This window comes from Anarhichas minor, unplaced genomic scaffold (assembly GCF_050575085.1).
Source record: "Anarhichas minor isolate MPS153535 unplaced genomic scaffold, ASM5057508v1 ptg000183l, whole genome shotgun sequence".
In the NCBI taxonomy this organism is placed as follows: domain Eukaryota; kingdom Metazoa; phylum Chordata; class Actinopteri; order Perciformes; family Anarhichadidae; genus Anarhichas; species Anarhichas minor.
In genome coordinates this window covers 52,501-65,241 of record NW_027466629.1, presented here as the reverse complement: position 1 = coordinate 65,241, position 12,741 = coordinate 52,501, and positions in this window count along the sequence as shown.

Below are 12,741 nucleotides of genomic sequence, written 5' to 3'. Positions count from 1 at the left end.
GTGATTTTGTCAGAGTATGAAGATCGGTCGGCGGTTTTCAAATACGCGCTGTATCGGCTGTGTGTATCCGTTTATAGGAGTGTCTAGATGGGTGGTTAGAGGACTTCCAGCTTGACAACTGGGCATGAGTATCCCCGCTGTGCGTTCTATTTCCGGGTAGATATGGCGCGCGTAATATGGTCCCTGCGACCTACTTTGACCGCGTCGTGCCTCGGCTGTGAGTGTCCGATTGTGGATCACCCTCCACATGTCTTTAGAGGTTGACGGTGGCTACAGGTCGGCATAGGTGTCCCGGCTGTGCGTTGTGTATTCGCGGGGATATGGACCGCGCAAGACGGCGATTTGGTTTAAGGAAACAGAGTATTGGCGCTATCGCTGTGATTTTGTCAGAGTATGAAGATCGGTCGGCGGTTTTCAAATACGTGCTGCCTCGGCTGTGGATACCCGTTTATTATTCTGCTTATATGGGTAGTTAGAGGACGTCGCGACCGTGTATTCAAAATAAGAATCCCCGCTGTGCGTTCCATTTCCGGGTAGATATGGCGCGCGTAATAGGGCCCCTGCGACCTACTTTGACCGCGTGGTGCCTCGGCTGTGGACCTCGCATCCAGGATCCACTCGGATAGGTTTGTAGAAGTGGACTTGGACTACAATTAGATATGAGGTTCCCGGCTGTGCGTTGTGTTTTCGCGGAGATATGGACCGCGCAAAACGGGTATTTGGTTTAAGGATTTTTCGCTGTGATTTTGTCAGAGTATGAAGATCGATCGGCGGTTTTCAAACACGCGCTGCATCGGCTGTGTGTATCCGTTTATTATTCATCTTATATGGGTGGTTAGAGGACTTCCAGCTTGACAACTGGGCATGAGTATCCCCGCTGTGCGTTCTATTTCCGGGTAGATATGGCGCGCGTAATATGGTCCCTGCGACCTACTTTGACCGCGTCGTGCCTCGGCTGTGAGTGTCCGATTGTGGATCACCCTCCACATGTCTTTAGAGGTTGACGGTGGCTACAGGTCGGCATAGGTGTCCCGGCTGTGCGTTGTGTATTCGCGGGGATATGGACCGCGCAAGACGGCGATTTGGTTTAAGGAAACAGAGTATTGGCGCTATCGCTGTGATTTTGTCAGAGTATGAAGATCGGTCGGCGGTTTTCAAATACGTGCTGCCTCGGCTGTGGATACCCGTTTATTATTCTGCTTATATGGGTAGTTAGAGGACGTCGCGACCGTGTATTCAAAATAAGAATCCCCGCTGTGCGTTCCATTTCCGGGTAGATATGGCGCGCGTAATAGGGCCCCTGCGACCTACTTTGACCGCGTGGTGCCTCGGCTGTGGACCTCGCATCCAGGATCCACTCGGATAGGTTTGTAGAAGTGGACTTGGACTACAATTAGATATGAGGTTCCCGGCTGTGCGTTGTGTTTTCGCGGAGATATGGACCGCGCAAAACGGGTATTTGGTTTAAGGATTTTTCGCTGTGATTTTGTCAGAGTATGAAGATCGATCGGCGGTTTTCAAACACGCGCTGCATCGGCTGTGTGTATCCGTTTATTATTCATCTTATATGGGTGGTTAGAGGACTTCCAGCTTGACAACTGGGCATGAGTATCCCCGCTGTGCGTTCTATTTCCGGGTAGATATGGCGCGCGTAATATGGTCCCTGCGACCTACTTTGACCGCGTCGTGCCTCGGCTGTGAGTGTCCGATTGTGGATCACCCTCCACATGTCTTTAGAGGTTGACGGTGGCTACAGGTCGGCATAGGTGTCCCGGCTGTGCGTTGTGTATTCGCGGGGATATGGACCGCGCAAGACGGCGATTTGGTTTAAGGAAACAGAGTATTGGCGCTATCGCTGTGATTTTGTCAGAGTATGAAGATCGGTCGGCGGTTTTCAAATACGTGCTGCCTCGGCTGTGGATACCCGTTTATTATTCTGCTTATATGGGTAGTTAGAGGACGTCGCGACCGTGTATTCAAAATAAGAATCCCCGCTGTGCGTTCCATTTCCGGGTAGATATGGCGCGCGTAATAGGGCCCCTGCGACCTACTTTGACCGCGTGGTGCCTCGGCTGTGGACCTCGCATCCAGGATCCACTCGGATAGGTTTGTAGAAGTGGACTTGGACTACAATTAGATATGAGGTTCCCGGCTGTGCGTTGTGTTTTCGCGGAGATATGGACCGCGCAAAACGGGTATTTGGTTTAAGGATTTTTCGCTGTGATTTTGTCAGAGTATGAAGATCGATCGGCGGTTTTCAAACACGCGCTGCATCGGCTGTGTGTATCCGTTTATTATTCATCTTATATGGGTGGTTAGAGGACTTCCAGCTTGACAACTGGGCATGAGTATCCCCGCTGTGCGTTCTATTTCCGGGTAGATATGGCGCGCGTAATATGGTCCCTGCGACCTACTTTGACCGCGTCGTGCCTCGGCTGTGAGTGTCCGATTGTGGATCACCCTCCACATGTCTTTAGAGGTTGACGGTGGCTACAGGTCGGCATAGGTGTCCCGGCTGTGCGTTGTGTATTCGCGGGGATATGGACCGCGCAAGACGGCGATTTGGTTTAAGGAAACAGAGTATTGGCGCTATCGCTGTGATTTTGTCAGAGTATGAAGATCGGTCGGCGGTTTTCAAATACGTGCTGCCTCGGCTGTGGATACCCGTTTATTATTCTGCTTATATGGGTAGTTAGAGGACGTCGCGACCGTGTATTCAAAATAAGAATCCCCGCTGTGCGTTCCATTTCCGGGTAGATATGGCGCGCGTAATAGGGCCCCTGCGACCTACTTTGACCGCGTGGTGCCTCGGCTGTGGACCTCGCATCCAGGATCCACTCGGATAGGTTTGTAGAAGTGGACTTGGACTACAATTAGATATGAGGTTCCCGGCTGTGCGTTGTGTTTTCGCGGAGATATGGACCGCGCAAAACGGGTATTTGGTTTAAGGATTTTTCGCTGTGATTTTGTCAGAGTATGAAGATCGATCGGCGGTTTTCAAACACGCGCTGCATCGGCTGTGTGTATCCGTTTATTATTCATCTTATATGGGTGGTTAGAGGACTTCCAGCTTGACAACTGGGCATGAGTATCCCCGCTGTGCGTTCTATTTCCGGGTAGATATGGCGCGCGTAATATGGTCCCTGCGACCTACTTTGACCGCGTCGTGCCTCGGCTGTGAGTGTCCGATTGTGGATCACCCTCCACATGTCTTTAGAGGTTGACGGTGGCTACAGGTCGGCATAGGTGTCCCGGCTGTGCGTTGTGTATTCGCGGGGATATGGACCGCGCAAGACGGCGATTTGGTTTAAGGAAACAGAGTATTGGCGCTATCGCTGTGATTTTGTCAGAGTATGAAGATCGGTCGGCGGTTTTCAAATACGTGCTGCCTCGGCTGTGGATACCCGTTTATTATTCTGCTTATATGGGTAGTTAGAGGACGTCGCGACCGTGTATTCAAAATAAGAATCCCCGCTGTGCGTTCCATTTCCGGGTAGATATGGCGCGCGTAATAGGGCCCCTGCGACCTACTTTGACCGCGTGGTGCCTCGGCTGTGGACCTCGCATCCAGGATCCACTCGGATAGGTTTGTAGAAGTGGACTTGGACTACAATTAGATATGAGGTTCCCGGCTGTGCGTTGTGTTTTCGCGGAGATATGGACCGCGCAAAACGGGTATTTGGTTTAAGGATTTTTCGCTGTGATTTTGTCAGAGTATGAAGATCGATCGGCGGTTTTCAAACACGCGCTGCATCGGCTGTGTGTATCCGTTTATTATTCATCTTATATGGGTGGTTAGAGGACTTCCAGCTTGACAACTGGGCATGAGTATCCCCGCTGTGCGTTCTATTTCCGGGTAGATATGGCGCGCGTAATATGGTCCCTGCGACCTACTTTGACCGCGTCGTGCCTCGGCTGTGAGTGTCCGATTGTGGATCACCCTCCACATGTCTTTAGAGGTTGACGGTGGCTACAGGTCGGCATAGGTGTCCCGGCTGTGCGTTGTGTATTCGCGGGGATATGGACCGCGCAAGACGGCGATTTGGTTTAAGGAAACAGAGTATTGGCGCTATCGCTGTGATTTTGTCAGAGTATGAAGATCGGTCGGCGGTTTTCAAATACGTGCTGCCTCGGCTGTGGATACCCGTTTATTATTCTGCTTATATGGGTAGTTAGAGGACGTCGCGACCGTGTATTCAAAATAAGAATCCCCGCTGTGCGTTCCATTTCCGGGTAGATATGGCGCGCGTAATAGGGCCCCTGCGACCTACTTTGACCGCGTGGTGCCTCGGCTGTGGACCTCGCATCCAGGATCCACTCGGATAGGTTTGTAGAAGTGGACTTGGACTACAATTAGATATGAGGTTCCCGGCTGTGCGTTGTGTTTTCGCGGAGATATGGACCGCGCAAAACGGGTATTTGGTTTAAGGATTTTTCGCTGTGATTTTGTCAGAGTATGAAGATCGATCGGCGGTTTTCAAACACGCGCTGCATCGGCTGTGTGTATCCGTTTATTATTCATCTTATATGGGTGGTTAGAGGACTTCCAGCTTGACAACTGGGCATGAGTATCCCCGCTGTGCGTTCTATTTCCGGGTAGATATGGCGCGCGTAATATGGTCCCTGCGACCTACTTTGACCGCGTCGTGCCTCGGCTGTGAGTGTCCGATTGTGGATCACCCTCCACATGTCTTTAGAGGTTGACGGTGGCTACAGGTCGGCATAGGTGTCCCGGCTGTGCGTTGTGTATTCGCGGGGATATGGACCGCGCAAGACGGCGATTTGGTTTAAGGAAACAGAGTATTGGCGCTATCGCTGTGATTTTGTCAGAGTATGAAGATCGGTCGGCGGTTTTCAAATACGTGCTGCCTCGGCTGTGGATACCCGTTTATTATTCTGCTTATATGGGTAGTTAGAGGACGTCGCGACCGTGTATTCAAAATAAGAATCCCCGCTGTGCGTTCCATTTCCGGGTAGATATGGCGCGCGTAATAGGGCCCCTGCGACCTACTTTGACCGCGTGGTGCCTCGGCTGTGGACCTCGCATCCAGGATCCACTCGGATAGGTTTGTAGAAGTGGACTTGGACTACAATTAGATATGAGGTTCCCGGCTGTGCGTTGTGTTTTCGCGGAGATATGGACCGCGCAAAACGGGTATTTGGTTTAAGGATTTTTCGCTGTGATTTTGTCAGAGTATGAAGATCGATCGGCGGTTTTCAAACACGCGCTGCATCGGCTGTGTGTATCCGTTTATTATTCATCTTATATGGGTGGTTAGAGGACTTCCAGCTTGACAACTGGGCATGAGTATCCCCGCTGTGCGTTCTATTTCCGGGTAGATATGGCGCGCGTAATATGGTCCCTGCGACCTACTTTGACCGCGTCGTGCCTCGGCTGTGAGTGTCCGATTGTGGATCACCCTCCACATGTCTTTAGAGGTTGACGGTGGCTACAGGTCGGCATAGGTGTCCCGGCTGTGCGTTGTGTATTCGCGGGGATATGGACCGCGCAAGACGGCGATTTGGTTTAAGGAAACAGAGTATTGGCGCTATCGCTGTGATTTTGTCAGAGTATGAAGATCGGTCGGCGGTTTTCAAATACGTGCTGCCTCGGCTGTGGATACCCGTTTATTATTCTGCTTATATGGGTAGTTAGAGGACGTCGCGACCGTGTATTCAAAATAAGAATCCCCGCTGTGCGTTCCATTTCCGGGTAGATATGGCGCGCGTAATAGGGCCCCTGCGACCTACTTTGACCGCGTGGTGCCTCGGCTGTGGACCTCGCATCCAGGATCCACTCGGATAGGTTTGTAGAAGTGGACTTGGACTACAATTAGATATGAGGTTCCCGGCTGTGCGTTGTGTTTTCGCGGAGATATGGACCGCGCAAAACGGGTATTTGGTTTAAGGATTTTTCGCTGTGATTTTGTCAGAGTATGAAGATCGATCGGCGGTTTTCAAACACGCGCTGCATCGGCTGTGTGTATCCGTTTATTATTCATCTTATATGGGTGGTTAGAGGACTTCCAGCTTGACAACTGGGCATGAGTATCCCCGCTGTGCGTTCTATTTCCGGGTAGATATGGCGCGCGTAATATGGTCCCTGCGACCTACTTTGACCGCGTCGTGCCTCGGCTGTGAGTGTCCGATTGTGGATCACCCTCCACATGTCTTTAGAGGTTGACGGTGGCTACAGGTCGGCATAGGTGTCCCGGCTGTGCGTTGTGTATTCGCGGGGATATGGACCAGCGCAAGACGGCGATTTGGTTTAAGGAAACAGAGTATTGGCGCTATCGCTGTGATTTTGTCAGAGTATGAAGATCGGTCGGCGGTTTTCAAATACGTGCTGCCTCGGCTGTGGATACCCGTTTATTATTCTGCTTATATGGGTAGTTAGAGGACGTCGCGACCGTGTATTCAAAATAAGAATCCCCGCTGTGCGTTCCATTTCCGGGTAGATATGGCGCGCGTAATAGGGCCCCTGCGACCTACTTTGACCGCGTGGTGCCTCGGCTGTGGACCTCGCATCCAGGATCCACTCGGATAGGTTTGTAGAAGTGGACTTGGACTACAATTAGATATGAGGTTCCCGGCTGTGCGTTGTGTTTTCGCGGAGATATGGACCGCGCAAAACGGGTATTTGGTTTAAGGATTTTTCGCTGTGATTTTGTCAGAGTATGAAGATCGATCGGCGGTTTTCAAACACGCGCTGCATCGGCTGTGTGTATCCGTTTATTATTCATCTTATATGGGTGGTTAGAGGACTTCCAGCTTGACAACTGGGCATGAGTATCCCCGCTGTGCGTTCTATTTCCGGGTAGATATGGCGCGCGTAATATGGTCCCTGCGACCTACTTTGACCGCGTCGTGCCTCGGCTGTGAGTGTCCGATTGTGGATCACCCTCCACATGTCTTTAGAGGTTGACGGTGGCTACAGGTCGGCATAGGTGTCCCGGCTGTGCGTTGTGTATTCGCGGGGATATGGACCGCGCAAGACGGCGATTTGGTTTAAGGAAACAGAGTATTGGCGCTATCGCTGTGATTTTGTCAGAGTATGAAGATCGGTCGGCGGTTTTCAAATACGTGCTGCCTCGGCTGTGGATACCCGTTTATTATTCTGCTTATATGGGTAGTTAGAGGACGTCGCGACCGTGTATTCAAAATAAGAATCCCCGCTGTGCGTTCCATTTCCGGGTAGATATGGCGCGCGTAATAGGGCCCCTGCGACCTACTTTGACCGCGTGGTGCCTCGGCTGTGGACCTCGCATCCAGGATCCACTCGGATAGGTTTGTAGAAGTGGACTTGGACTACAATTAGATATGAGGTTCCCGGCTGTGCGTTGTGTTTTCGCGGAGATATGGACCGCGCAAAACGGGTATTTGGTTTAAGGATTTTTCGCTGTGATTTTGTCAGAGTATGAAGATCGATCGGCGGTTTTCAAACACGCGCTGCATCGGCTGTGTGTATCCGTTTATTATTCATCTTATATGGGTGGTTAGAGGACTTCCAGCTTGACAACTGGGCATGAGTATCCCCGCTGTGCGTTCTATTTCCGGGTAGATATGGCGCGCGTAATATGGTCCCTGCGACCTACTTTGACCGCGTCGTGCCTCGGCTGTGAGTGTCCGATTGTGGATCACCCTCCACATGTCTTTAGAGGTTGACGGTGGCTACAGGTCGGCATAGGTGTCCCGGCTGTGCGTTGTGTATTCGCGGGGATATGGACCGCGCAAGACGGCGATTTGGTTTAAGGAAACAGAGTATTGGCGCTATCGCTGTGATTTTGTCAGAGTATGAAGATCGGTCGGCGGTTTTCAAATACGTGCTGCCTCGGCTGTGGATACCCGTTTATTATTCTGCTTATATGGGTAGTTAGAGGACGTCGCGACCGTGTATTCAAAATAAGAATCCCCGCTGTGCGTTCCATTTCCGGGTAGATATGGCGCGCGTAATAGGGCCCCTGCGACCTACTTTGACCGCGTGGTGCCTCGGCTGTGGACCTCGCATCCAGGATCCACTCGGATAGGTTTGTAAGAAGTGGACTTGGACTACAATTAGATATGAGGTTCCCGGCTGTGCGTTGTGTTTTCGCGGAGATATGGACCGCGCAAAACGGGTATTTGGTTTAAGGATTTTTCGCTGTGATTTTGTCAGAGTATGAAGATCGATCGGCGGTTTTCAAACACGCGCTGCATCGGCTGTGTGTATCCGTTTATTATTCATCTTATATGGGTGGTTAGAGGACTTCCAGCTTGACAACTGGGCATGAGTATCCCCGCTGTGCGTTCTATTTCCGGGTAGATATGGCGCGCGTAATATGGTCCCTGCGACCTACTTTGACCGCGTCGTGCCTCGGCTGTGAGTGTCCGATTGTGGATCACCCTCCACATGTCTTTAGAGGTTGACGGTGGCTACAGGTCGGCATAGGTGTCCCGGCTGTGCGTTGTGTATTCGCGGGGATATGGACCGCGCAAGACGGCGATTTGGTTTAAGGAAACAGAGTATTGGCGCTATCGCTGTGATTTTGTCAGAGTATGAAGATCGGTCGGCGGTTTTCAAATACGTGCTGCCTCGGCTGTGGATACCCGTTTATTATTCTGCTTATATGGGTAGTTAGAGGACGTCGCGACCGTGTATTCAAAATAAGAATCCCCGCTGTGCGTTCCATTTCCGGGTAGATATGGCGCGCGTAATAGGGCCCCTGCGACCTACTTTGACCGCGTGGTGCCTCGGCTGTGGACCTCGCATCCAGGATCCACTCGGATAGGTTTGTAGAAGTGGACTTGGACTACAATTAGATATGAGGTTCCCGGCTGTGCGTTGTGTTTTCGCGGAGATATGGACCGCGCAAAACGGGTATTTGGTTTAAGGATTTTTCGCTGTGATTTTGTCAGAGTATGAAGATCGATCGGCGGTTTTCAAACACGCGCTGCATCGGCTGTGTGTATCCGTTTATTATTCATCTTATATGGGTGGTTAGAGGACTTCCAGCTTGACAACTGGGCATGAGTATCCCCGCTGTGCGTTCTATTTCCGGGTAGATATGGCGCGCGTAATATGGTCCCTGCGACCTACTTTGACCGCGTCGTGCCTCGGCTGTGAGTGTCCGATTGTGGATCACCCTCCACATGTCTTTAGAGGTTGACGGTGGCTACAGGTCGGCATAGGTGTCCCGGCTGTGCGTTGTGTATTCGCGGGGATATGGACCGCGCAAGACGGCGATTTGGTTTAAGGAAACAGAGTATTGGCGCTATCGCTGTGATTTTGTCAGAGTATGAAGATCGGTCGGCGGTTTTCAAATACGTGCTGCCTCGGCTGTGGATACCCGTTTATTATTCTGCTTATATGGGTAGTTAGAGGACGTCGCGACCGTGTATTCAAAATAAGAATCCCCGCTGTGCGTTCCATTTCCGGGTAGATATGGCGCGCGTAATAGGGCCCCTGCGACCTACTTTGACCGCGTGGTGCCTCGGCTGTGGACCTCGCATCCAGGATCCACTCGGATAGGTTTGTAGAAGTGGACTTGGACTACAATTAGATATGAGGTTCCCGGCTGTGCGTTGTGTTTTCGCGGAGATATGGACCGCGCAAAACGGGTATTTGGTTTAAGGATTTTTCGCTGTGATTTTGTCAGAGTATGAAGATCGATCGGCGGTTTTCAAACACGCGCTGCATCGGCTGTGTGTATCCGTTTATTATTCATCTTATATGGGTGGTTAGAGGACTTCCAGCTTGACAACTGGGCATGAGTATCCCCGCTGTGCGTTCTATTTCCGGGTAGATATGGCGCGCGTAATATGGTCCCTGCGACCTACTTTGACCGCGTCGTGCCTCGGCTGTGAGTGTCCGATTGTGGATCACCCTCCACATGTCTTTAGAGGTTGACGGTGGCTACAGGTCGGCATAGGTGTCCCGGCTGTGCGTTGTGTATTCGCGGGGATATGGACCGCGCAAGACGGCGATTTGGTTTAAGGAAACAGAGTATTGGCGCTATCGCTGTGATTTTGTCAGAGTATGAAGATCGGTCGGCGGTTTTCAAATACGTGCTGCCTCGGCTGTGGATACCCGTTTATTATTCTGCTTATATGGGTAGTTAGAGGACGTCGCGACCGTGTATTCAAAATAAGAATCCCCGCTGTGCGTTCCATTTCCGGGTAGATATGGCGCGCGTAATAGGGCCCCTGCGACCTACTTTGACCGCGTGGTGCCTCGGCTGTGGACCTCGCATCCAGGATCCACTCGGTGAGGTTTGTAGAAGTGGACTTGGACTACAATTAGATATGAGGTTCCCGGCTGTGCGTTGTGTTTTCGCGGAGATATGGACCGCGCAAAACGGGTATTTGGTTTAAGGATTTTTCGCTGTGATTTTGTCAGAGTATGAAGATCGATCGGCGGTTTTCAAACACGCGCTGCATCGGCTGTGTGTATCCGTTTATTATTCATCTTATATGGGTGGTTAGAGGACTTCCAGCTCGACAACTGGGCATGAGTATCCCCGCTGTGCGTTCTATTTCCGGGTAGATATGGCGCGCGTAATATGGTCCCTGCGACCTACTTTGACCGCGTCGTGCCTCGGCTGTGAGTGTCCGATTGTGGATCACCCTCCACATGTCTTTAGAGGTTGACGGTGGCTACAGGTCGGCATAGGTGTCCCGGCTGTGCGTTGTGTATTCGCGGGGATATGGACCGCGCAAGACGGCGATTTGGTTTAAGGAAACAGAGTATTGGCGCTATCGCTGTGATTTTGTCAGAGTATGAAGATCGGTCGGCGGTTTTCAAATACGTGCTGCCTCGGCTGTGGATACCCGTTTATTATTCTGCTTATATGGGTAGTTAGAGGACGTCGCGACCGTGTATTCAAAATAAGAATCCCCGCTGTGCGTTCCATTTCCGGGTAGATATGGCGCGCGTAATAGGGCCCCTGCGACCTACTTTGACCGCGTGGTGCCTCGGCTGTGGACCTCGCATCCAGGATCCACTCGGATAGGTTTGTAGAAGTGGACTTGGACTACAATTAGATATGAGGTTCCCGGCTGTGCGTTGTGTTTTCGCGGAGATATGGACCGCGCAAAACGGGTATTTGGTTTAAGGATTTTTCGCTGTGATTTTGTCAGAGTATGAAGATCGATCGGCGGTTTTCAAACACGCGCTGCATCGGCTGTGTGTATCCGTTTATTATTCATCTTATATGGGTGGTTAGAGGACTTCCAGCTCGACAACTGGGCATGAGTATCCCCGCTGTGCGTTCTATTTCCGGGTAGATATGGCGCGCGTAATATGGTCCCTGCGACCTACTTTGACCGACTCGTGCCTCGGCTGTGGAGGTCGCATCCAGGATCCACTCTGATGTGTTTGTAGAGGGGGACTTGGACTACAATTAGATATGAGTGTCCCGGCTGTGCGTTGTGTTTTCGCGGAGATATGGACCGCGCAAAACGGGTATTTCGTTTAAGGACATAGAGTTTTTCGCTCGGGTTTTAAAGCCGTGATAGGGGCGAAGCGCTGAAGGTTCCAGCGCTTCTGTACTTCGCCTATTACGGCTGTGACCCATTTTGGTAGGGGGTAACCAAGCCACCTTGCACACAATGATAGGAACAGACTACCCAGTGTATACTAGGGGATAGGAGCGAAGCGCTGAAGGGTCCAGCGCTTCTGGCGGTTCCCCTATGCTACAGCCGTAGTAGGGGATATGAGCGAAGCGCTGAAGGGTCCAGCGCTTCTGGCGGTTCCCCTATGTTACAGCCGTAGTAGGGACGAAGCGCTGAAGGGTCCAGCGCTTCTGGCGGTTCCCCTATGCTACAGCCGTAGTAGGGGATATGAGCGAAGCGCTGAAGGGTCCAGCGCTTCTGGCGGTCCCCCTATGCTACAGCCGTAGTAGGGGATATGAGCGAAGCGCTGAAGGGTCCAGCGCTTCTGGCGGTTCCCCTATGTTACAGCCGTAGTAGGGACGAAGCGCTGAAGGGTCCAGCGCTTCTGGCGGTTCCCCTATGCTACAGCCGTAGTAGGGGATATGAGCGAAGCGCTGAAGGGTCCAGCGCTTCTGGCGGTCCCCCTATGCTACAGCCGTAGTAGGGGATATGAGCGAAGCGCTGAAGGGTCCAGCGCTTCTGGCGGTCCCCCTATGCTACAGCCGTAGTAGGGGATATGAGCGAAGCGCTGAAGGGTCCAGCGCTTCTGGCGGTTCCCCTATGCTACAGCCGTAGTAGGGGATATGAGCGAAGCGCTGAAGGGTCCAGCGCTTCTGGCGGTCCCCCTATGCTACAGCCGTAGTAGGGGATAGGAGCGAAGCGCTGAAGGGTCCAGCGCTTCTGGCGGTCCCCCTATGCTACAGCCGTAGTAGGGGATATGAGCGAAGCGCTGAAGGGTCCAGCGCTTCTGGCGGTCCCCCTATGCTACAGCCGTAGTAGGGGATATGAGCGAAGCGCTGAAGGGTCCAGCGCTTCTGGCGGTCCCCCTATGCTACAGCCGTAGTAGGGGATATGAGCGAAGCGCTGAAGGGTCCAGCGCTTCTGGCGGTCCCCCTATGCTACAGCCGTAGTAGGGGATATGAGCGAAGCGCTGAAGGGTCCAGCGCTTCTGGCGGTCCCCCTATGCTACAGCCGTAGTAGGGGATAGGAGCGAAGCGCTGAAGGGTCCAGCGCTTCTGGCGGTTCCCCTATGCTACAGCCGTAGTAGGGGATAGGAGCGAAGCGCTGAAGGGTCCAGCGCTTCTGGCGGTCCCCCTATGCTACAGCCGTAGT